Source organism: Phyllopteryx taeniolatus, chromosome 3 (assembly GCF_024500385.1).
Source record: "Phyllopteryx taeniolatus isolate TA_2022b chromosome 3, UOR_Ptae_1.2, whole genome shotgun sequence".
Lineage (NCBI taxonomy): Eukaryota > Metazoa > Chordata > Actinopteri > Syngnathiformes > Syngnathidae > Phyllopteryx > Phyllopteryx taeniolatus.
In genome coordinates, this window is record NC_084504.1 from 9962103 (window position 1) to 9988143 (window position 26041).

Sequence of the window (26041 nt, forward strand, 5' to 3'; positions counted from 1 at the left end):
TGTTTAAAAAGCTTCTACATAGTGTTTTATTAACCATTACAGAAACATTAAAATGTTTTCGGTAATAATGCTGTTAATTTAGGGCAACTAAGAACCATCCATCCATTTTCTGAGCCGCTTCTCCTCACTAGGGTTTCGAGCGTGCTGGAGCCTATCCCAGCTATCATCGGGCAGGAGGCGGGGTACACCCTGAACTGGTTGCCAGCCAATCGCAGGACCAACAAAGAACCATAAACCTAAAATGTTATATTGGGTGGTGGTCTAATAAATTTGTCAAGCACTGCATTCGTTTTTTGTTTTTTTTACATCCACCTTCTCTAAGATTCTTCTTCAGGTTTTAAACACCTTTTTGTCAGAGATTCATAAGTGACACTCAAGACCACATTTTGAAGGTCTTGGTCTTGTCTCTGACTCGACTTCCTCAATTCTCAGTCTTGTCTTGGTCTTAGACTGGCTGGACTCTGGCTTTTCTGTCAAGACTGGTCAAGACACAACACAGATCTGCTATTCTTCAACTTTATAAGAACAAGCAGAAACACTTGGCAAAACAACAACTACCTTCAATTCATTTGTTAACAACCCCCCCGCCGTCCCTGAAATAATTGCAACCTTTGCGGTGTTGTGACTGATCTCGAGTAAGTCTTGGTCTCGGGGTGTGGCCTAGAGCAAAACACTAGTGCATGTCACAGCATGGGGCCTGATCTTCTTCTTTTTTTCCTTTCGGCTTGTCCCGTTAGGGGTCGGCACAGCGTGTCATCCTTTTCCATGGAAGCCTATCTCCTGCATCCCCCTCTCGAACATGCCTACCATGCCCTCATGTCTTCCCTCACGACATCCATCAACCTTCTCTTTGGTCTTCCTCTAGCTCTCTTGCCTGGCAGCTCCATCCTCATCATCCTTCTACCAATATACTCACTACTTCTCCTCTGGACGTGTCCAAACCATCGAAGTCTGCTCTCTCTAACTTCGTCTCCAAAACATCGAACCTTGGCTGTCCCTCTGAAGAGGTTCTTTCTAATTTTATCCAACCTGGTAACTCCTAGAGCGAACTTCAACATCTTCATTTCTGCCACCTCCAGCTCTGCTTCCTGTTGTCTCTTCAGTGCCACTGTCTCTAATCCGTACATCATTGCTGGCCTCACCACTTTTTATAAACTTTTTCCCCTCATCCTAGCAGAGACTCCTCTGTCACATAACACACCTGACACCATCCTCCACCCGTTCCAACCTGCTTGGACCCGTTTCTTCACTTTCTTACCACACTCACCGTTGCTCTGGACGGTTCACCCCAAGTATTTAAAGTCCTCCACCCTCGCTATCTCTTCTCCCTGGAGCCTCACTCTTCCTTCTCCACCCCTCTCATTCATGCACATATAGACTCTTCCTTTCTCAGCTTCCACCCCATGGTTCTCTACTCTGCCTTTGTCTTCGTAATCTTCCTCCCCACCACCAGAGTTATCTTACACACCACCATCCTATGCTGTCTGGCCACACTCTCCCCTAGTACTACCTTACAGTGAGTAACCTTCAGATGACATCGTCTGCACAAGATGCAATCCACCTGCGTGCTTCTACTTCCGCTCTTGTAGGTCACCCCATATTCCTGCCTCTTCTGGAAGAAAGTGTCCACCTTTTTCCTAATCATCATGTCAACCAACTCGAGAGCTTTTCCAGACATAGTCCCAACATTCAAAGTCCCCACATTCAGTTTTAGGCTCTGTGCTTTCCTCTTCTATTTCTGCTGAAGAAACCGCTTTACACCTCTCCTTCGTCTTCGACCCACAGTAGCTGAATCGCCACCGGCATCCTGTAGGTTTACGGTGCCGGTGGCGGATGTTGTTAACCCGGGTCATGACCAATCTGGTATGGAATTCTTTGGATGAACGGTCATATTTGTTTCACAAAGTTTTAAACCGGATGCCTTTCCTGACGAAACCCTCTGCATTTATCCCGACTTGGGACCCGCCTACATTTTGCACTGGCTTATGCCTCCCATAGGGCTGCATTCGGGCCTGGTTTCCCAATAGTGGATAAAAAAAATTGTCCACAAACATCACACTGATGGGAATCTTCATAAATTCATTGCAAGAAGAAACCTTTTAATCATTTGCGATGGAATTGTTTTTTTTGTTGTTTTTTTTAATGTTGATGATTATTTCTATTGTTTTCACTTGAAAACAAGCGAATTCCTCAGAGAGACCCAACTGCTTACATAATTAAGACATAATATATAACATAATATAGTATGTATGTAACAATAATTCATACTCACTATTTAGGGTAAATCAAAGCCAAAGTGGGATTCAGTGTGAATCATTGTCAGTGACAGTATAATGGAATGTGAACAGAAGCTTATATTGTGTGGATAACATTTCCTCTGCAGGAATGCATTTAATTGAATCTTGCCTTGGATTTCCAACTGATTGCACTGGAGACTCTTTTAAACCTGAACTATATTTTATTTTACCCAACTAGACTCCATTTGTGTGCGTGTGTCTGTTCTCATTTGCATGTTTTTGTGTGTGTTTTTTGCATAAATGATGGGAACAAAGTCAAAAGGAGTGTTTCTGTGCACTGGCATTGTGGACAGAATTTTGTGTAGTGTTTGTGTGATGGATTTGCATCTGACTGTTTTCTCGAAATTATCATGAACAGCCCAGGATAATTGCCTAATTGTTTTTGTCTGTATTTACTGCTGAAACACCTACAGCATATACTGCAGTATCTCCTGATTTTCCACAGATTGCTTATGATACCTCTTTCTCCAGGAAGTCATAACTAGGTCAGCTCAAGGGTTAAAGTCAGGTCAGAGCAGAAAAATAGCAATGCTTTACTCTCAGTTTCTAAAGTTGACTTTTTTTCCGACACAGTTGGATGGCCACATGATGATTTGACCATTGCTGGGCCTCTGGACTATCCTGGATGTACTTTGTTCATCTAAATCAGATCTCCGGTGGGTGTAATTCTCTGCTGGGTCCCTGCTCGCTACAGGAGCCAGAGCAGATGGCTTACTATTGACATGCAAGGAAGCTATCTAATATACACCACCGTATTTAATGTTACTTGCGACATAAGAGGTTGAAAATGTATGGGATTATCTTTATTTTCCATGAGTGTTTTTCTTTTTCTTTTATTTTTTGTGGTGGGGGGGGGGACTCAGCACACAAGCAAAACAGGAGAATAAGATAATTTTTTTCTTTTACTTTGAAACCTGAAAGGTAAATTCTACTGGATGAGGCCTTACCAATAATTAACACCGGATTCTAAAAACAATAAAAATGTATTAAATTACACTTTCATGGCTCCAACATAAAATCGAATGGTTATCTTCACTGTTGTTTCACATTGTAACCAACTTTAGACCAAAGAAAAGAGATTTGGGAAAAAAAGTAAAAAAGAAAAGAAAATCCAATCCAATTAGGGCACTGGTTATATGACGGTTGTCTTTTTAATGTTGTTCGAGTCAAATCGATTTACAGTGCATTATGACTGAGATGATGAAAACAGCACAACTCTTGCCAAGAAGCTGGCAAAGATGTCATCTGTAATCAAGCGGACATTAACATTTACGTATGTTGTTCTTGGTGCTGTGCCAATGGATGCATCTAAAGTGGTCACAGACAATAAAATGTTTGAAACAGAAACCTAAATATATTAGCTACTCAATTGTGATGTATTGTTCTGCTTTGGGGCGGCACGGTGGCCGACTGGTTAGAGCGTCAGCCTCACAGTTCTGAGGTGCAGGCTTCAATCCCCGTCCCCGCCTGTGTGGAGTTTGTATGTTCTCCCCGTGCCTGCGTGGGTTTTCCTCCCACATCCCAAATACATGCATTAATTGGAGACTCTAAATTGCCTGTTAGTCATGACTGTGAGTGCGAATGGTTGTTTGTTTGTCTGTGCCCTGCGATTGGCTGGCAACCGGTTCAGGGTGTACCCCGCCTCCTCCCCGAAGATAGCTGGGATAGGCTCCAGCACGCCCGCGACCCTAGTGAGGAGAAGCGGCTCAGAAAATGGATGGATGTTCTGCTTTGGGCCATCACAAAGCAACCCAATGGATGTCTCATGTTATTTTTCAGATCGGTGTGAGTGATTATGCGGATGATTAATACGTAAAGCTCCATAATTTTGAATACCATATTATTCACTGTTAAAAGCCTTTCTGTCCATCTTCTCTCAGCAAGCCTTATCAGCTAATTATCATAATGAATGGAACTTTAAGGACCTGTATATCAACCTTTTTTTTTCTTTTAAGGAAGTAGAATTAAAGATGCTATCTGGTCATGTAATAAAATAGAGGGAGCCTGGGTAGGACGAATGGCAAGCCTGAGCATCAATGTCATCTTTCTGGTGATCAGGCACTGAGACTCCTGCTCATACATTATGCGAGCCCCTTAAGGCAAGCAAAGCTTCCAGACACCTACTGACGTTCAAAGGTGTCCTGGAGCAGACAAAGACATGCACTCCATGAACCCTATAATGGGGCTGCGACCCAGCATTTTCATGTTACAATTTGAATAGACCAATGCAAATTTGTGTAGCAGATATTTTAGCTCCAAAACTGGAATCATAATTGTAAATGTGAAAAAAAAAAAATTCGCTTGCGATTATGTTGGCAAATATGTAAATGTATGCACAGTATTTAAAAACATTAATATGTCATCAACAGTATACATAGCTGTGCAAATGCAGACACACATCTGCAAATGAGTTTATAAATTTGTAATGCATAAATAGGTTAGCAACTATGTTTAAGTATTCATGCATAAATATACCTCCAAATGTATACAAAGTTGTGGAAATGCAAAACATAGATCTGCCAATGTTTAAATACATTTGTAAATGTGCACGCTGAAAAAAGTCAACAATCAACACTCGTTTGTGATGACTGACTCATACTTGAGGACAGTTAAGACAGTTAAACGCATCATTTTTTTCTGCATTTTGAGGGTTTACAGATGTTTTTGAAATTTCCAAAAACATGTATTAATTTAGAAATTTATAAAAGAAGGCATTGTTGAAGCTGATATTGATGACAGCCAGTAAAATTACTTTTCCCTTTGAAAGCCTACTGCTGGAGCAATTTGGGGTGGTCAGTATCAGCTGGGACAGGATACAGCTTTCTGTGACCCTGCACAGACAGGGAAAGCGTAGCAAAAACTGATCAATACAAGTGCACTGTAAAGTTGCGCAAAAGAATCTCTCCATCAGAAAACGATGGCCTGGTGCTGAAGAGACAATACATTGCAACAACAGGTGAGTGTAACACAGACGGGGGGCATCATGCATAGGTTCACAAGGATAGTTTCTATTAGATGGATTATTTTAACGGAGATATGTTTTGTTTTGTGAAAGACCCTTCGACTATTTCCCAAAACTAGACTAGGATTCAATCACACAAAATGGTTAGTATTTGGTTAACTATGCTTAAATAACTAATTTAGCCAAACATAATTCATGATGAATTGTAAAGCCTTGACATTATTATTTCATTCATTAATACAAGAAATGCAAACTAATCCCTAGAAGAGACAAAGACACTAATGAATGCATGTGTGCAACAAGCTAAACAAAAATATTTACCTGTTATATCGTCATGTCTTGAAATAAACATTGGCTGATATTTAATTGTGCAGAAAGGTGAGATCCAAGCACGGCACACAACGATGAACATTAGCAGTAGCTCTGTTGCGTTATTACCTTCTTGAATATTTAAATGTCTTAATACACTTTTTAACAGAATGAATATTCCATATTTTGATTGTAGTACATCCCAAATAGCTCTGACTAAAAAGTCTTGTATCCAGTGGGTCAAGTGTGGGCAGCAGAATTCCTTTATCTGAAGTAGAACCAGAATACGCTTATTATTGCATGCGACAACATTTACAACACACGTACACCCCCACACATACAGTATGCACTGTCTCAAATTATAAGGAATATGCCCTTTAGTTTATTTTCCTTAATAGTCAATGTGATTCACATTGAATACAATGTTCAATTCATTTTGGATCAATAATTATACTAGCTTCTACAACTGTATAATAATCAGGATTTTATTGAAGAAAACTACAACAATAACATCAGTATTTCTTTCAAAATTGCTCATAATGCAGTGCTGGCAGTGTAGTTGTATACTGCTGCCTTTCATGCTGGTGGTGTGGGTTCCATTCCCAATCAGTGCCCCAATACCCAGGTAGTACCGTTCCAGGCTCTGATATAAAATGGGAGGGTTGTTGTGTCAGGTAAGGCAACGGCATATAAACTGGCAAATCATGCAAGTGTGCATTGTGGCGAAGGCTGATGGGGACAAACCGAAACACGCAACACAGCAACAATAAAAATGCACCGCAGTTAAAAAGAAATACAAATCTTTCTTATTCTTTGCATTAAAAAGAGATAATTGGGGAAAAGACATGCTAGGGAGTTTGGCACCTGGGCCTTCTGTGACCTAATCCACCTCTTAATAACACCATCACACCACAAAAAATAATGTACAAAAACACTACACATGTAATAGCTATCTGTGGCATTAAAGCATTCCTCATATTTGAGGATCAATGCCATTATTACTAAAGCAAAAAACCTTTATCTTTCAATACATCAGCTCTAACTCGTCAAACTCTATAGGCTTTGTAGTGTATTAACTACTCAGCTCAAAATCAATATTTATCTAATAACATGACAAAACATCAAACTTTTTAATAAAATACATCACACTCACCAGAGATGCTGATGGAGACGCAGCAGACCTCCTTTCTTTGCTCCTGCCTGTCTGTGTAAGACAGCTCATACACTACATGCTGCTCTCTGAAAGGGCCCCAAAATTATTTTGGGCAGATTACGTTTACAACGCAACACACAAAAAATTCTACATATACAGCACTGTACACGACTGGAAGCTAAGCAAAGCACATGCACACATGCTATGAAACGAATGCAAAAGAGTGTTGGAAATAACTTAATATATATTAATATATACATATGTTTTATTATATTATATACATATGTTTTATTATATTATATACATATGTTTTATTATATTATATACAGTATATTTTATATATATATATATATATATATATATATATATATATATAGTAAAGTATTCAGACCCCCTTAAAATTTTCACTCCTTGTTATATTGCAGCCATTTGCTAAAATCATTTAAGTTCATATTTCCCCCTTATTAATGTACACGTAGCACCCCATATTGACAGAAAAAAATGGAATTGTTAAAATTTTTGCAGATTTATTAAAAAAGAAAAACTTCGACGTATGTTTAACGTTACAATCAAACTATCTTTGTCTCGTAAAGGGGAACCACGTCTCTTTTTATATGTGTAAATTTTAGGAAAAGTGACAAAAAGGCTCGCTACATTAATAAAATACGAGTTCTCGATTATAGCGGTTTTTCGGTTATACTCAAACACACACAAAACACAGCAGGAAGTTATATAAAATGTAATTAAATCTAAAAGGGAAACCTACATGGAAACATTGAAGAGGGATTTTACTAATATGAAAATAATCCATCCATCCATCCATTAATTTTCTGTATCACTTATCCTCACTAGGATCGCAGGCATGCTGGAGCCTATCCCAGCTATCTTCGGGCAGGAGGCGGGGTACACCCTGAACTGGTTGCCAGCCAATCACAGGCCACATACAAACAAACAACCATTCGCACTCACAGTCACACCTACAGGCAATTTAGAGTCTCCAATTAATGCATGTTTTCGGGATGTGGGAGGAAACCGGAGTGCCCGGAGAAAACCCACGCAGGCACGGGGAGAACATGCAAACTCCACACAGGCGGGGCCGGGGATTGAACCCCGGTCCACAGAACTGTGAGGCACACGCTCTAACCAGTCGGCTACCGTACCGCCAAAAAAGAAAATAATAATAATAATAATAATAATAATAATAATAATAATAATAATAATAATAATAATAATAATAATAATAATAATAATAATAATAATAATGGTAAAAGTAAGAAAAATTGCCATATGTAAAGGAAAATAGGACCGTGTGTGGCTGGACTCGAAATTAGCGTGAACAGGTTACAGCGTGTTGCGCTAGTACAAAGTTGGATGCCTCAGGAGCATTGAAAAAAATCCATAAAAAAAGCCATAAAATTCTAAGTTAATGATTGTTTGCAAAAAACAATAAAGTTTACCAGTTTGAACATTAAATATCTTGTCTTTGTAGTGTATGCAATTAAATATTGGTTGAACATCATTTGCAAATAATTGTATTCTGTTTTTATTTATGTTTAATACAATGTCGGCACGGTGGCCGACTGGTTAGAGCGTCAGCCTCACAGTTCTGAGGTGCGGGGTTCAATCCCCGTCCCCGCCTGTGTGGAGTTTGCATGTTCTCCCCGTGCCTGCGTGGGTTTTCTCCGGGCACTCCGGTTTCCTCCCACATCCCAAAAACATGCATTAATTGGAGACTCTAAATTGCCCGTAGGCATGACTGTGAGTGTGAATGGTTGTTAGTTTCTATGTGCCCTGCGATTGGCTGGCAACCAGTTCAGGGTGTACCCCGCCTCCTGCCCGATGACAGCTGGGATAGGCTCCAGCACGCCCGCGACCCTAGTGAGGAGAAGCGGCTCAGAAAATGGATGGATGGATGGATGGATACAATGTCATTGGAATTGGGGTTGTATTTCAACAAGTCCCACAGCACCTCACACACAGAATTAGTAATGTTACATTTCCATGTCTGATGTTTTTTGTGTTATCAGCAACAATATGATGGTCATTTTGGATCAGGAAGATTTTACCCAATAAAGATGAAATTAATACAACAGGAGGGTTAAATAAAATATGTAATTTTATTGCATAATCGCACAAAAGCCCACTGGGAGGTTTAGGGAAATGACTTCAGTGGGAAAGAATTTCCCTTTTTTTCACCAGCCATCAATCCTGTAATAATTGCACAGCTCCATTTTCACATAAGAGCCTTTCAATAATCTAGAAAATCCATTTAGTCCTTTAGTCCTCTAGAGATTTTATGTTAGGTTGTAACATTCAAGATGCAAATGTATATATTTTCCAAGCAGTGTAAAGCACAGATTTCAAACTCAAGGCCCTGGGGCCAGATCCGCACCTGCCAAATAATGTTTTTGTCACCAACTAAAACAAGTGTATCAACTTCATGTTTCTTGCTAAATTTGTTTGTTTCATTTGGCAGAAAAACTGTTCCTAAATTGCAAACTTTCTTCATGTTTTACAGATATTATCCCTTCTTATCATAAACTAAACAATGGTATTTGAATGTCACAATTTTCCCTTTTCATTTCCTATTTCTTGTTTATAGTATAACTCATTATACATTTAGGGAAATGAGTTTGACACCCCAGTCTCAGTGAACCCCTCCATTACTATATTTGTTGCTGTGTGTACTGTATGTCCAAGTGATCCCATCCCTTCACATCTCATCTGTATGCAGCCCACTAGTGCCACACACGGTCAACTTTTCCCTAAGTGTATCTTGTACGATGCTCTGTGTAGCATGACTGTCACCTGCGTGTCATCTATCATGGCATAGTACAGCCTTGCTTTAAAATCATATTCGAGTGAATCAGAATTCAATTCAGGATTCCTCCAAGAAAACATAACAATAATACATCTCTAGATTCCACTTGGGCCACTGTCACTGAGGTTCCTGATTCATTGGCGCCACTGTAATTTCTCAATAGCATCTCCGGCAGACACACGATGAAACATTCACTGAACGAATTGCATTGCCTACGGGAGAGAGAAAAAGATGTTAGGCGAATGTAATTTCAGATGCATGAAATCTAAAGGTGCTTACACACTGTTTGCATTGGTGTGAATGTGAATCATATGTTTTGTTTTGTATTGTTTTTTTTAAAAAAATATTTATGCTGTACTATTCATGCACCACAGACATGCCATTGTGTGACAGGGAAGCTCAGAAATGAAAGCAGTGCAGTGCTATTTCTTTCTGTGATGTGTCGTCTTTTTGATTACCTCATCTCCAGCCTCGCTGTGTATTGAAATGCTGAATAGCAGTAATGAGATTGGAAATGAATAACAATGATAGTATTCCATAATATATTAAAGTGCCATACACAATGGTGTGGTTTCACGCTTTTCTGTGATTAGAGTTACAAATGTAACACTTGTTAGGTGTAAACAGCACAGTGGGGAATTATTTGTCAGGCGTGTAGAAGAATATTCAGTGTAAGCTTGCATGATGCATGTCACTTCCACAAGGCTCTTCATCATCCCATCTGCTGTTTATCCTATGATCATAATCTTTGTACAAAAGAAGCATGTTAAATTATTGCAAAACACATTTCAATGAGAAACAAGAAACGTAAAACTAGAATGAATATCTCATTGATTGCTTCAAAATATATAATCTGTATCACGCAAGCAACAATTGTCCATGATATTGTTGATAAACATATACCCTGCTTAACGTTTATTAGAAGTGCTTTAATGTTAGGTGCTCTTTCATGTTCATGCTCCAACCATGTCTCCCTTTATGGTCATACAGTATAACATGATATTTTTGCTGGATCTGTGGATCATTGCTCCAAATGGCAAACTGTCATTCAAACACTTATTTAAAGTGTCTATGATTATTATATTGAACTTAAACTTGGGGTAAACTTGGTTTTCATGTAAAACGCAACCACTGATGAAAAGTGGTTTGCTCACGTTCTTAAGCTGGGGGACCTGCTTAAGAGCTCAAACATGTACTACTGGGGGAATGCAGTATTTTGTATATACTCGGGAATTTGAGGTAAATTAGTAATAAAGAGATCAATGGCGAGCAAAGTAGTCAGCTGATGTGGCTGATCATAAGAAGGAGCTGAAACTGGCCCTCTCTGATGCCATCAGCAGGGTGAGCAGGAACTTTATTGGTGATTAAAACTGCTTTTCTCATTGCTGTCTGCATACACGAACACACACAGGCTGCTATCTCTGCACACTGACTTACAAATAAGATGCTTAAGTGCTTCTGATGTTCAAAACTGATGAGTCTCCTTTCCACTCAGCTCTGATGGACTTCTTTTACTGGCTCTGTGTTTCTCTGTACTCCACTTGATGCAGTTTGACTGCCTCTGTAAGGAATACAACACAGACAAAATATATAGTTTGTCAACCCACCAGTTAGCCAGTCAATTAGTTTGTAATGCACATGTTTGTATGGAGATTAATATGTTGTTACCAGAAGAAGCCGGTAATGTGTACACGGCCATTTAACCACAGACTGGAGGCTCTTCTAAGGTTTCTGCATTGCTCGTCCTCAGAGCACAGAGGACGGTATAAAGGAAATTAATTCTTGACTTTGAGACAGTGTCTGCAATAAAATTTTGTGGTTGTAAGAGGTTCTCAAAATATATATCATCAGAATAAATGAAAAAAAAAACATTGAAAATACCAAATTTGAATATCTGTACTTTTTACATTTGTGTTTATATCATAAATGTGTTTTACTATGCGGCACGGTTGACGACTGGTTAGAGCGTCTGCCTCACAGTTCTGACGAACGGGGTTCAATCCCAGGCCCCGCCTGTGTGGAGTTTGCATGTTCTCCCCTTGCCTGTGTGGGTTTTTTTCCGGGCACTCCGGTTTCCTCCCACATCCCAAAAACATGCACGGTAGGTTAATTGACCACTCTAAATTGCCCGTAGGTGTGAATGTGAGTGCGAATGGTTGTTAGTTTGTATGTGCCCTGCGATTGGCTGGCAACCAGTTCAGGGTGTACCCCGCCTCCTGCCCGATGATAGCTGGGATAGGCTCCAGCAGGCCCGCGACCCAAGTGAGGAGAAGCGGCTCAGAAAATGGATGGATGGATGGATGGTGTTTTATTTTAGTGCTGTTTTGTTTTAGTCCAAGATTGACACCACCTACAGGTAAAAAAAAAATAATCCTTGTGTGTTTTTAAGTGTACATGCTTGGCCAATGAAGAAGATTATGAGGGCAAAATGTTACATGAGAATGTGATATTGAATTGCTATAGCAAAAAAAGTACAGTTTATATTAATATCAATGTCAGTCTAGTGTTGCACCAAGTACCGATACCAGTACCGTACCGAGTTATTTTGACATAAAAAAATTCAGTTTTCTTTTTTTTTTTTTTTTTTTTTTTTAGTAACTGTAGTTAAAAAAAAAAAACTTTTGCAACAGCGCTCAATTCATATGGTGTCTTAAAGGCCAGTACCCCAAAAGCCGACAGTCAGTCAATAACTTCCTGTCTGCCGGGCAAGTTGTGTGCGCACGTGACTGTGTGGGAGCCAGAAGAATGAAATGACTTCAAACTGCCAACTTGCTCCTGCCTCCTGTAGACAAGTTATCATGCGTTAGCGTTAGCCACCGGTATGTAACCGCAGAGTCTGCAGCTCATGAGGCTATGTGAGCAAAGTCACTGTTATATGCAATGGATTCTCCTGTGCTGTTGGGGAAACTCAGCATTGATGCACTCGAGAGTCAGCGTTACCAGTAGGAGATCGATTATATCAAGAGCATGAGACGACATAGCACGGGTGTGCGCCACACGGAAGCCCAGCTTGGAGCGCTCCCACCCACATACAAGCTACATTCGTCATCTGAGACCACTCCGAGAAGAATGAAAATCAACCCGAAGGCAAAAGGAAAACCACTTATTATCCAAGTGGAGCAAAAAGGTCCACTTTTTGAGTGTCATGGCTCCGGTTGCAGTGACAAATCCTCACTAGGGTCACAGGCGTGCCTACATCAGGTGACTTTGGGTGAGAGTCGGGATACACCCTGAACTGGTCGCCACCCAATCGCAGGGCACATACAAACTAACAACCATTCTGGGCAATTTAGAGTATTCAATTAACCTACAATGCATGTTTTTGGGGATGTGGGAGGAAAATCGGCAGACGAGGAGAAAATGCACGCAGGCATGGGGAGAACATACAAACTTCACACTGGCGAGGCCGGATTTGAACTCTGGTCCTCAGAACTGTGAGGCAGATGTTCTAACCAGTCGTCCAACGTGTCGCTTGGGAGAAATCAAATGCAGTCATATGCAAGAATACTGCACACTAAAACCTTGAATAAAAAGCTTGAAAACTTGAAATACACAGTGTTAAGTCTGAGTAAAGTATGTACTGTATAAATATAGAAATAGAAATAATACAGTCATGGATAATATATTAGACCGCTTGTTGTTTCTTCAGTTTCTCGTTCATTTTTAATGCCAGGTGTAACTATAGGTAACTTTGTTTGGACAAATATAATGATGACAACAAAAAAAAAAGCTCAAAAGAGTTAAATGTACTACAAGAGCTGATATCTAGCGCAAGCCATTTTCCATGATTTTCTTGATAATAACCAAATTTCTATCTAATAATAAAATGAAGCGTTTGTATCCTTCAGGTAAAATGCCTTTAGTGGTACCAGGCATTATAATGAACAAGAAAGGGAAGAAACAAGGGTGTTGTAATATTTTTTTTCATGACTGTGCATATCATACATATACTGTAAAGATGTACAATTGTGTATACATACAAACACATTTTCGTCATATAATATATATGATAATGGAGGCATTGATCTAATTATTTAAAAAATGAATACCGATAATCTTAAGAACAGGTTGGTATCGTGACACCACTATGTCAGAATAAGTTTACAGTTGTGAATTGGATATTCTGTGCAGAACGGTTTGTACAAGCACTACACACACATAAACAGTTATGTAAGCGCAAAGACTTGCTTTAACACAACACAAGTGGTGTACTGCCATTATAGAGCATCAATGTGATCTGTATAATTCTTTTTAGAATTTTATTTCATCCATCAATCTATTTTGTATACTGCTTACCCTCATTCGGGTCACGGGTGAGCTGGAGACTCTCCCAGCTGACTGGTTGAGAGGTGTGGTATAGGGAGTTGTAACATGGGTCAATTGTAACACTTGCAATTGTTCCAATCGGGAATAAGTTAGGAATCACCTGATTTACCCTGCACTTGCTCAGTTTAGTCCTTAGTCCACATGTGAAGAAAATGCATGTTTTTGGAATGTGGATGAAGCCAGAGTACCAAGAGAAAATTCATGCAAGCAAAGGGAGAACATGCAAACTACACACAGGAAGGCCAGAGTCCAGATTCGAACCCGTGACCTCAGAACTGGGAGGCAGACGGATGTGCTGACTGCTCGACCACCACGCCACCCTTACTCTATTCCTTGTATTATAATTATATTATAAACATTTTTCTATTAATTGAATTTTCTATTCACAAGGCCACATACCCAGGTGTCTGGTTGTCATGACAACACCGTTTTGAGAACGATTGACTACATGAGCATGTGACTACGGGCACACAGTTTTTTTTTTAAATATGCATCATCATCACTGAGTCCCATGCTTTGAGGTGTCGTTGTGTCCACCTGTTTAGATATTTTTGCATCACTCCTAAAATGAAGAAAACAGAAGACACTTTTCTAAAGTAATTATTTCTCCATTTCAGAAATACCACTACAAACTTGAAACTTTTGAATAGTTAAAATAGATATTTCTGCTTCTCAAAATAACTATAATGTCAGCTGAAATAACCATATAGATTGAGTCATTGTTGAATTTGAACAGCTAATTTATATTTTGCACTTCATTGAAGGGACACCTGAAAACAGCCAACAAATTATTTAAAAAAAAAAAACATTAAAATGATCCTCCCTGTAGAGAAGCAAGACAAGGCTTAGTAGAAAGAAAGCAGTTTTGTACTGAGTGGGAGGTGGAAAGAAGTCGGAAACAAACCAAACGCTGGCACTACTGGCATCATAGGAAGTGAGATATTTCAGCATGGACAGACCGACTGAACCTATCTACATAAAGGTTCAGAAACTGCGACAACAGAAGACACACGTAAAAAGATGAGATGGAAAAAACAAAGATAAATAGCTTTGATAGGGAAAATTGCCCTTTTGCCCCTGTCGTCTTCCTTCTTCTTTGAGCTGCTGTGAGAGATGAAAACAAAAAGTGTTAATTGTCTGTTATCACATGAAAGCAATGCACCATGTGATCAAAATTCCCCCTTCCCACAAAACTCTCAGCAATTTTAATGACAAAAATGTCAACAATATGACACCTGCTTCTTCTACACATCCTCAGAGCAATTTAGATGTAAACTGTTGCAGTTGATCTATTCATTTATTTCAGACTTTTCAACATGTTCATAAAGTAAGAATTTGACATCTACTGTCATTGCATTCTAAAGAACAGTGATTCTCAACTGGTGGGTCGCGAAACCATTTTAGGTGTGTTCCGGACAGCTAGAAAAAGAATTATTTTATTAGTGTACAGTTCATAGGTGTATCAAGTTCTCATACGGAATATATGGTAAGCGACAGGAAATGTTACTTACTTGTGTTCTTGTCTTGTCACGAGTTTACTCCATAAACAAATATAGTGCAGCTCACCCTCTGACTAGCGGGTGTAATGGCTAGCAATACGTTTTTGGTGGAATGTCAAATTCATTTGAAATGGCATTTAAAAATATAACACACTGTTACATGTGTTTTCAGAGGCTATTTTTTAAACAACAAATACTATGTAAAACTTGGTCGTGATTTTGCAACAATAGGAAAAGGTGGGTTCCAGGGTGACAACTCAACCAAGCAGGAAAACAAAAAGCAGACTATCTAAAGTCAGGTGGAGAATGCAGGTATTGATCCCGCTACCTCTCACATGCTAAGCGAGCGCTCTACCACTTGAGCTAATTCCCCCGTTTTACAGTCAATCAAACAACCGTAAAAACAACCAATCTACTCAACCAAACGGGAAAACGACAAGCAGACTATCTAAAGTCAGGTGGAGAATGCGGGTATCGATCCCGCTACCTCTCACATGCAAAGCGAGCACTCTACCACTTGAGCTAATTCCCCCATTTTCCGATCAATCAAACAACAACAAAAACAGCCAATCAACTACTCAACTAAACCAGGCGGGAAAATGCCAAGCAGACTATCTAAAGTCAGGTGGAGAATGCAGGCATCGATCCCACTACCTCTCACATGCAAATCGACCGTTCTACCACTTGAGTTAATTCCCCCATTTTGTGAGCAATCTAACAAAAACAAAAACAACCAATCAACTACTCAACCATCAATCAATCAAACAACAAAAACAACCAATCTACTCAACGGGAAAACGACAAGAAGACTTTCTAAAGGCAGGTGGAGAATGCGGGCATCGCTCAAGCTCCCTCTCACATGCTAAGCGAGCGCTCTACCACTTCAGCTAATTCCCCCGTTTTACAATCAATCAATCAATCAAACAATGAAAAACAACAACTACTCAACCAAGCGGGAAAACGCCAAGCAGACTATCTGAAGTCAGGTGGAGAATGCGGGTATCGATCCCGCTACCTCTCACATGCTAAGCAAGCGCTCTACCTCTCACATGCTAAGCGAGCACTCTACCACTTGAGCTAATTCCCCCATTTTATGAGCAATCAAACAACAACAAAAACAATCAATCTCCTCAACCAAACGGGGAAAACAACAAGCAGACTATCTAAAATCAGGTGGAGAATGCGGGTATCGATCCCACTACCTCTCACATCCTCAGCGAGCGCTTTACCACTTGAGCTAATTCCCTCATTTTACAGTCAATCAATCAATCAATCAATCAAACAACAACAACAACCAACCAAAAACTTACTCTAGCGGGAAAACGACAAGCAGACTATCTAAAGTCAGATGGAGAATGCAGGCATCGATCCCGCTACATCTCACATGCAAAGCGAGCGCTCTACCACTTGAGCTAATTCCCCCATTTTCTGAGCAATCAAACAACAAAAACAGCCAATCAACTACTCAACTAACCCAAGCGGGAAAATGCCAAGCAGACTATCTGAAGTCAGGTGGAGAATGCGGATATCGATCCACCTACCTCTCACATGCTAAGGGAGCGCTCTACCACTTGAGCTAACTCCCCCATTTTATGAGCAATCTAACAAAAACAAAAATAACCAATCAACTACACAACCAAGCGTGAAAACAAAAAGCAGACTATCTAAAGTCAGGTGGAGAATGTGGGTATCGATCTCGCTACCTCTCACATGCGAAGCGAGCGCTCTACCACTTGAGCTAATTCCCCCATTTTATGAGCAATCTAACAAAAACAAAAATAACCAATCAACTACTCAACCAAGGGAAAAAAAGCAGACTATCTAAAGTCAGGTGGAGAATGCGGGCATCGACCCCGCTACCTCTCACATGCAAAGCGAATACTCTACCACTTGAGCTAACTCCCCCGTTTTACAGAAAATCAATCAATCAAACAACAAGAAAAACAACCAATCGGGAAAACGACAAGCAGACTATCTAAAGGCAGGTGGAGAATGCGGGTATCGACTCCGCTACCTCTCACATGCTAAGCGAGGACTCTACCACTTGAGCTAATTCCCCCATTTTACAATCAATCAATTAATCAAATAACAAGAAAAACAACAAAAACAACCAAGCGGGAAAACGCCAAGCAGACTATCTGAAGTCAGGTGGAGAATGCGGGTATCGATCCCGCTACCTCTCACATGCAAAGCGAGCACTCTACCACTTGAGCTAATTCCCAAATTTTATGAGCAATCAAACAACAAAAACAGCCAATCAACTACTCAACTAACCCAAGCGGGAAAATGCCAAAAAAAAAAAAAAAAAAAAAAAAAAAAAAAACAACCAATCAACTACACAACCAAGTGGGAAAACAAAAAGCAGACTATCTAAAGTCAGGCGGAGAATGCGGGCAACGATCCCACTACCTCTCACATGCTCAGCGAGCGCTTTATCACTTGAGCTAATTCCCCCATTTTACAGTCAATCAATCAATCAATCAATCAAACAACAACAACAACCAACCAACCAAAAACCTACTCAAGCGGGAAGACGACAAGCAGACTATCTAAAGTCAGGTGGAGAATGCGGGTATCGATCCCGCTACATCTCACATGCAAAGCGAGTGCTCTACCACTTGAGCTAATTCCCCCATTTTCCGAGCAATCAAACAACAACAAAAACAGCCAATCAACTACTCAACTAAACCAAGCAGGAAAATGCCAAGCAGACTATCTGAAGTCAGGTGGAGAATGCGGGTATCAATCTCGCTACCTCTCACATGCTAAGCGAGCGCTCTACCACTTGAGCTAACTCCCCCGTTTTACATAAAATCAATCAATCAAACAACAACAAAAACAACCAATCGGGAAAACGACAAGCAGACTATCTAAAGTCAGGTGGAGAATGCGGGTATCGATCTCGCTACCTCTCACATGCTAAGCGAGCGCTCTACCACTTGAGCTAACTCCCCCATTTTATGAACAATCTAACAAAAACAAAAATAACCAATTAACTACTCAACCAAGGGAAAAAAAGCAGACTATCTAAAGTCAGATGGAGAATGCGGGCATCGATCCCGCTACCTCTCACATGCAAAGCGAATACTCTACCACTTGAGCTAACTCCCCCGTTTTACAGAAAATCAATCAATCAAACAACAACAAAAACAACCAATCGTGAAAACGACAAGCAGACTATCTAAAGTCAGGTGGAGAATGCGGGTATCGATCTCACTACCTCTCACATGCGAAGCGAGCGCTCTACCCCATGAGCTAATTCCCCCATTTTATGAGCAATCTAACAAAAACAAAAACAACCAATCAACTACTCAACCAAGGGAAAACAAAAAGCAGACTATCTAAAGTCAGATGGAGAATGCCGGCATCGATCCCGCTACCTCTCACATGCAAAGCGAATACTCTACCACTTGAGCTAACTCCCCCGTTTTACAAGGAATCAATCAATCAAACAAACAACAACAAAAACATCCAATCTAACCCAAGCAGGAAAACGACAAGCAGACTATCTAAAGTCAAGTGGAGAATGCGGGCATCGATCCCGCTACCTCTCAAATGCTAAGCGAGTGCTCGACCACTTGATCTAATTCCCCCATTTTATGATCAATCAATCAATCAAACAACAAAAACAACCAATCAACTACTCAACCAAGCGGGAAAACGACAAGCAGACTATCTAAAGTCCAGTGGAGAATGCGGGCATCGATCCCGCTACCGCTCACATGCTAAGCGAGTGCTCGACCACTTGATCTAATTCCCCCATTTTCCGAGCAATCAAACAACAACAAAAACAGCCAATCAACTACTCAACTAAACCAAGCGGGAAAATGCCAAGCAGACTATCTGAAGTCAGGTGGAGAATGCGGATATCGATCCACCTACCTCTCACATGCTCAGCAAGCGCTCTACCACTTGAGCTAATTCCCCCATTTTCCGAGCAATCAAACAACAAGAAAAACAGCCAATCAACTACTCAACTAAACCAAGCGGGAAAATGCCAAGCAGACTATCTGAAGTCAGGTGGAGAATGCGGGCATCGATCCCGCTACCTCTCACATGCTCAGCAAGCGCTCTACCACTTGAGCTAATTCCCCCATTTTCCGAGCAATCAAACAACAACAAAAACAGCCAATCAACTACTCAACTAAACCAAGCGGGAAAATGCCAAGCAGACTATCTGAAGTCAGGTGGAGAATGCGGGCATCGATCCCGCTACCTCTCACATGCTAAGCGAGCGCTCTACCACTTGAGCTAATTCCCCCATTTCACTATCAATCTATCAAACAAACAACAACAAAAACAACCAAGCTACTAACCGGGAAAACGACAAGCATACTTTATAAAGTCAGGTGGAGAATGCAGGTATCGATCCCGCTACCTCTCACATGCTAAGCAAGCGCTCTACCACTTGAGCTAATTCCCCCGTTTTATGAGCAATCAAACAACAACAAAAACAATCAATCTCCTCAACCAAACGGGGAAAACAACAAGCAGACTATCTAAAATCGGGTGGAGAATGCGGGTATAGATCCCGCTACCTCTCACATGCTAAGCGAGTGCTCTACCACTTGAGCTAATTCCCCCATTTTACAATCAATCAAACAACAACAACAACATGAAATCAACTACTCAACCAAGGGAAAACGACAAGCAGACTATCTAAAGTCAGGTGGAGAATGCGGGCATCGATCAAGCTCCCTGTCACATTCTAAGCGAGCGCTCTACCACTTGAGCTAATTCCCGCATTTTACAATCAATCAATCAATCAATCAATCAAACAACAAGAAAAACAACAAAAACAACAACCAAGCGGGAAAACGCCAAGCAGACTATCTGAAGTCAGGTGGAGAATGCGGGCATCGATCCCGCTACCTCTCACATGCAAAGCGAATACTCTACCACTTGAGCTAACTCCCCCGTTTTACATAAAATCAATCAATCAAACAACAACAAAAACAACCAATCGGGAAAACGACAGACTATCTGAAGTCAGGTGGAGAATGCGGCCATCGATCCCGCTACCTCTCACATGCAAAGCGAGCGCTCTACCACTTGAGCTAATTCCCCCATTTTGCAGCCAATCAAACAACAACAACAACCAACCAACCAAAAACCTACTCGCGGGAAGACGACAAGCAGACTATCTAAAGTCAGGTGGAGAATGCGGGCAACGATCCTGCTACCTCTAACATGCTAAGCGAGTGCTCGACCACTTGATCTAATTCCCCCATTTTATGACCTATCTAAAAAAAACAAAAACAACCAATCAACTACACAACCAAGCGGGAAAACAAAAAGCAGACTATCTAAAGTCAGGTGGAGAATGTGGGCAACGATCCTGCTACCTCTAACATGCAAAGCAAGCGCTCTACCACTTGAGCTAATTCCCCCATTTTAAGAGCAATCTAAAAAAAAAAAAAACAACCAATCAACTACACTACCAAGCGGGAAAACAAAAAGCAGACTATCTAAAGTCAGGTGGAGAATGCGGGTATCGATCTCGCTACCTCTCACATGCGAAGCGAGCGCTCTACCACTTGAGCTAATTCCCCCGTTTTATGAGCAATCAAACAACAACAAAAACAATCAATCTCCTCAACCAAACGGGGAAAACAACAAGCAGACTATCTAAAATCAGGTGGAGAATGCGGGTATCGATCCCACTACCTCTCACATTCTCAGCGAGCGCTTTACCACTTGAGCTAATTCCCTCATTTTACAGTCAATCAATCAATCAATCAATCAAACAACAACAACAACAAAACCGGGAAGACGACAAGCAGACTATCTAAAGTCAGGTGGAGAATGCGGGCAACGATCCTGCTACCTCTAACATGCTAAGCGAGTGCTCGACCACTTGATCTAATTCCCCCATTTTTTGATCAATCAAACAACAACAAAAACAACCAATCAACTACTCAACCAAGCGGGAAAACGACAAGCAGACTATCTAAAGTCAGATGGAGAATGCGGGCATCGACCCCGCTACATCTCACATGCAAAGCGAGCGCTCTACCACTTGAGCTAATTCCCCCATTTTCTGAGCAATCAAACAACAAAAACAGCCAATCAACTACTCAACTAACCCAAGCGGGAAAATGCCAAGCAGATTATCTGAAGTCAGGTGGAGAATGCGGATATCGATCCACCTACCTCTCACATGCTAAGGGAGCGCTCTACCACTTGAGCTAATTCCCCCATTTTGTGAGCAATCTAACAAAAACAAAAACAACCAATCAACTACTCAACCAAGCGGGAAAACGACAAGCAGACTATCTAAAGTCAGGTGGAGAATGCGGGCATCGATCAAGCTCCCTGTCACATGCTAAGCAAGTGCTCTACCACTTGAGCTAATTCCCCCATTTTATGAGCAATCTAAATAAAACAAAACCAACCAATCAACTACTCAACCAAATGGGAAAACGACAAGCAGACTATCTAAAGTCAGGTGGAGAATGCGGGTATCGATCCCGCTACCTCTCACATGCAAAGCGAGCGCTCTGCCACTTGAACTAACTCCCCCATTTTACAATCAATCAAACAACAACAAAAACAACCAATCTACACAACCAAGCGGGAAAACAAAAAGCAGACTATCTAAAGTCAGGTGGAGAATGCGGGCATCGATCCCACTACATGTCACATGCAAAGCAAGCGCTCTACCACTTCAGCTAATTCCCCCATTTTCCGAACAATCAAACAACAACAAAAACAGCCAATCAACTACTCAACTAAACCAAGCGGGAAAATGCCAAGCAGACTATCTGAAGTCAGGTGGAGAATGTGGGCATCGATCCCGCTACCTCTCACATGCTAAGCGAGCGCTCTACCACTTGAGCTAATTCCCCCATTTTACAATCAATCAATCAATCAAACAACAACAAAAACAACCAATCGGGAAAACGACAAGCAGACTATCTAAAGGCAGGTGGAGAATGCGGGTATCGATTCCGCTACCTCTCACATGCTAAGCGAGGACTCTACCACTTGAGCTAATTCCCCCATTTTACAATCAATCAATTAATCAAATAACAAGAAAAACAACAAAAAAAAACGCGGGAAAACGCCAAGCAGACTATCTGAAGTCAGGTGGAGAATGCGGGCATCGATCCCGCTACCTCTCACATGCTAAGCGAGCACTCTACCACTTGAGCTAATTCCCAAATTTTATGAGCAATCTAAAAAAAAAAAAAAAAAAAAAAAAAAAAACAACCAATCAACGACACAACCAAGCGGGAAAACAAAAAGCAGACTATCTAAAGTCAGGTGGAGAATGCGGGTATCGATCCCGCTACATCTCACATGCAAAGCGAGTGCTCTACCACTTGAGCTAATTCCCCCATTTTATGACCTATCTAACAAAAACAAAAATAACCAATCAACTACTCAACCAAGGGAAAAAAAGCAGACTATCTAAAGTCAGATGGAGAATGCGGGCATCGATCCCGCTACCTCTCACATGCAAAGCGAATACTCTACCACTTGAGCTAACTCCCCCGTTTTACAGAAAATCAATCAATCAAACAACAACAAAAACAACCAATCGGGAAAACGACAAGCAGACTATCTCAAGGTACGTGGAGAATGCGGGTATCGATCCCGCTACCTCTCACATGCAAAGCGAATACTCTACCACTTGAGCTAACTCCCCCGTTTTACAGAAAATCAATCAATCAAACAACAACAAAAACAACCAATCGGGAAAACGACAAGCAGACTATCTCAAGGCACGTGGAGAATGCGGGTATCGATCCCGCTACCTCTCACATGCAAAGCGAGCACTCTACCACTTGAGCTAATTCCCCCATTTTATGAGCAGTCTAAAAAAAACAAAAACAACCAATCAACTACACAACCAAGCCGGAAAACAAAAAGCAGACTATCTAAAGTCAGATGGAGAATGCGGGCATCGATCCCGCTACCTCTCACATGCAAAGCGAATACTCTACCACTTGAGCTAACTCCCCCGTTTTACATAAAATCAATCAATCAAACAACAACAAAAACAACCAATCGGGAAAACGACAAGCAGACTATCTGAAGTCAGGTGGAGAATGCCGGCATCGATCCCGCTACCTCTCACATGCAAAGCGAGCGCTCTACCACATGAGCTAATTCCCCCATTTTATGAGCAGTCTAAAAAAAACAAAAACAACCAATCAACTACACAACCAAGCCGGAAAACAAAAAGCAGACTATCTAAAATCAGGTGCAGAATGCGGGTATCGATCTCGCTACCTCTCACATGCTAAGCGAGCGCTCTACCACTTGAGCTAACTCCCCCATTTTATGAGCAGTCTAAAAAAAACAAAAACAACCAATCAACTACACAACCAAGCCGGAAAACAAAAAGCAGACTATCTAAAATCAGGTGCAGAATGCGGGTATCGATCTCGCTACCTCTCACATGCGAAGCGAGCGCTCTACTACTTGAGCTAATTCCCCCATTTTACAAGGAATCAATCAATCAAACAAACAACAACAAAAACATCCAATCTAAACCAAGCAGACTATCTAAAGTCAAGTGGAGAATGCGGGCATCGATCCCACTACCTCTCACATGCGAAGCGAGTGCTCTACCACTTGAGCTAATTCCCCCATTTTATAATCATTCAAACAACAACAACAAAAACAACCAATCTACTCAACCAAGGAAAACGACAAGCAGACTATCTAAAGTCAGATTGAGAATGCGGGCATCGATCCCGCTACATCTCACATGCAAAGCGAGCGCTCTACCACTTGAGCTAATTCCCCCATTTTCCGAGCAATCAAACAACAAAAACAGCCAATCAACTACTCAACTAACCCAAGCGGGAAAATGCCAAGCAGATTATCTGAAGTCAGGTGGAGAATGCGGATATCGATCCCGCTACCTCTCACATGCTAAGCGAGCACTCTACCACTTGAGCTAATTCCCCCATTTTATGAGCAGTCTAAATAAAACAAAACCAACCAATCAACTACACAACCAAGCGGGAAAACAAAAAGCAGACTATCTAAAGTCAGGTGGAGAATGCGGGTATCGATCCCGCTACCTCTCACATGCTAAGCGAGCGCTCTACCACTTCAGCTAATTCCCCCATTTTCTGACCAATCAAACAACAACAAAAACAGCCAACCAACTCCTCAACTAAACCAAGCGGGAAAATGCCAAGCAGACTATCTGAAGTCAGGTGGAGAATGCGGGTATCGATCCCGCTACCTCTCACATGCAAAGCGAGCGCTCTGCCACTTGAGCTAATTCCCCCATTTTATGACCTATCTAAAAAAACAAAAACAACCAATCAACTACACAACCAAGCGGGAAAACAAAAAGCAGACTATCTGAAGTCAGGTGGAGAATGCCGGCATCAATCCCGCTACCTCTCACATGCAAAGCGAGCGCTCTACCACTTGAGCTAATTCCCCCATTTTACAAGGAATCAATCAATCAAACAAACAACAACAAAAACAACCAAGCTACTAACCGGGAAAACGACAAGCATACTATATAAAATCAGGTGGAGAATGCGGGCATCGATCCCGCTACCTCTCACATGCTAAGCGAGCGCTCTACCACTTGAGCTAATTCCCCCATTTTATGAGCAATCAAACAACAACAAAAACAATCAATCTCCTCAACCAAACGGGGAAAACAACAAGCAGACCATCTAAAATCAGGTGGAGAATGCGGGTAACGATCCCGCTACCTCTCACATGCTAAGCGAGTGCTCTACCACTTGAGCTAATTCCCCCATTTTACAATCAATCAAACAACAACAACAACATGAAATCAACTACTCAACCAAGGGAAAACGACAAGCAGACTATCTAAAGTCAGGTGGAGAATGCGGGTAACGATCCCGCTACCTCTCACATGCTAAGCGAGTGCTCTACCACTTGAGCTAATTCCCCAATTTTACAATCAATCAAACAACAACAACAACATGAAATCAACTACTCAACCAAGGGAAAACGACAAGCAGACTATCTAAAGTCAGGTGGAGAACGCGGGCATCGATCCCGCTACCTCTCACATGCAAAGCGAATACTCTACCACTTGAGCTAACTCCCCCGTTTTACATAAAATCAATCAATCAAATTGATGCTGCTCAATCAGTGTGCAAATGGAATAATACAATCTTGTGATAATTATGCCGGAACTATGCGCAACAAAGGCCTGGGACCCATGCAAACAACACAATCTTTTCTCGCTACATTTGCTGCTTGTTCCATCAATAGTAACCAATTGTTATTTTGTCCTGAAACTCCTGTGACAACAAGGAACCAATCATCAGTAGTTATGTTGTTAACCATTAAAATTTGTCTACCTTTCTTTGAAGTTTTCAATGGCATTTTTGGTTTAACACGGTTCCTATAACACAATACTACTTGGAAGTGGGGATCTTTTCCACCAGAATAGGCCCACAAGCTCACTATCAAACACATTGGGTGACTTGATTTGTATTTCAATATTAAACTATGGGCCGTTTTGCTTATGTTAAACTTCTTTCTTTGTTCTTTTGCTGTTCTTTTTGACCAACTGGACCAATCATAACCTGTTTCACCAATAAGGTGTTTCCATTCAAAACCTATAGTTGCATACCAGTCATATCTAAATCCCCAATTCTGCCCATTCTCTTGAGCATCATTGGTGAGAGCCGCATATGGAATTATGATTAAAGCAGCTTG

The 26041-nt window shown here is 41.0% G+C and overlaps 4 non-coding genes across 4 annotated transcripts; all 4 read right to left on the bottom strand.

Annotated features, from left to right (window-relative positions):
• Positions 1 to 15826: 15826 nt before the first annotated feature.
• Positions 15827 to 15899, bottom strand: trnaa-ugc (transfer RNA alanine (anticodon UGC)). The gene has a single exon. It is a non-coding gene; the product is annotated as a tRNA-Ala (tRNA).
• A 3656-nt stretch (positions 15900 to 19555) lies between these two features.
• Positions 19556 to 19628, bottom strand: trnaa-agc (transfer RNA alanine (anticodon AGC)). Its single transcript has one exon. It is a non-coding gene; the product is annotated as a tRNA-Ala (tRNA).
• Positions 19629 to 23099: 3471 nt separating this feature from the next.
• trnaa-ugc (transfer RNA alanine (anticodon UGC)) lies at positions 23100 to 23172 on the bottom strand. The gene has a single exon. It is a non-coding gene; the product is annotated as a tRNA-Ala (tRNA).
• Positions 23173 to 24871: 1699 nt separating this feature from the next.
• Positions 24872 to 24944, bottom strand: trnaa-agc (transfer RNA alanine (anticodon AGC)). The gene has a single exon. It is a non-coding gene; the product is annotated as a tRNA-Ala (tRNA).
• Positions 24945 to 26041: the final 1097 nt, after the last annotated feature.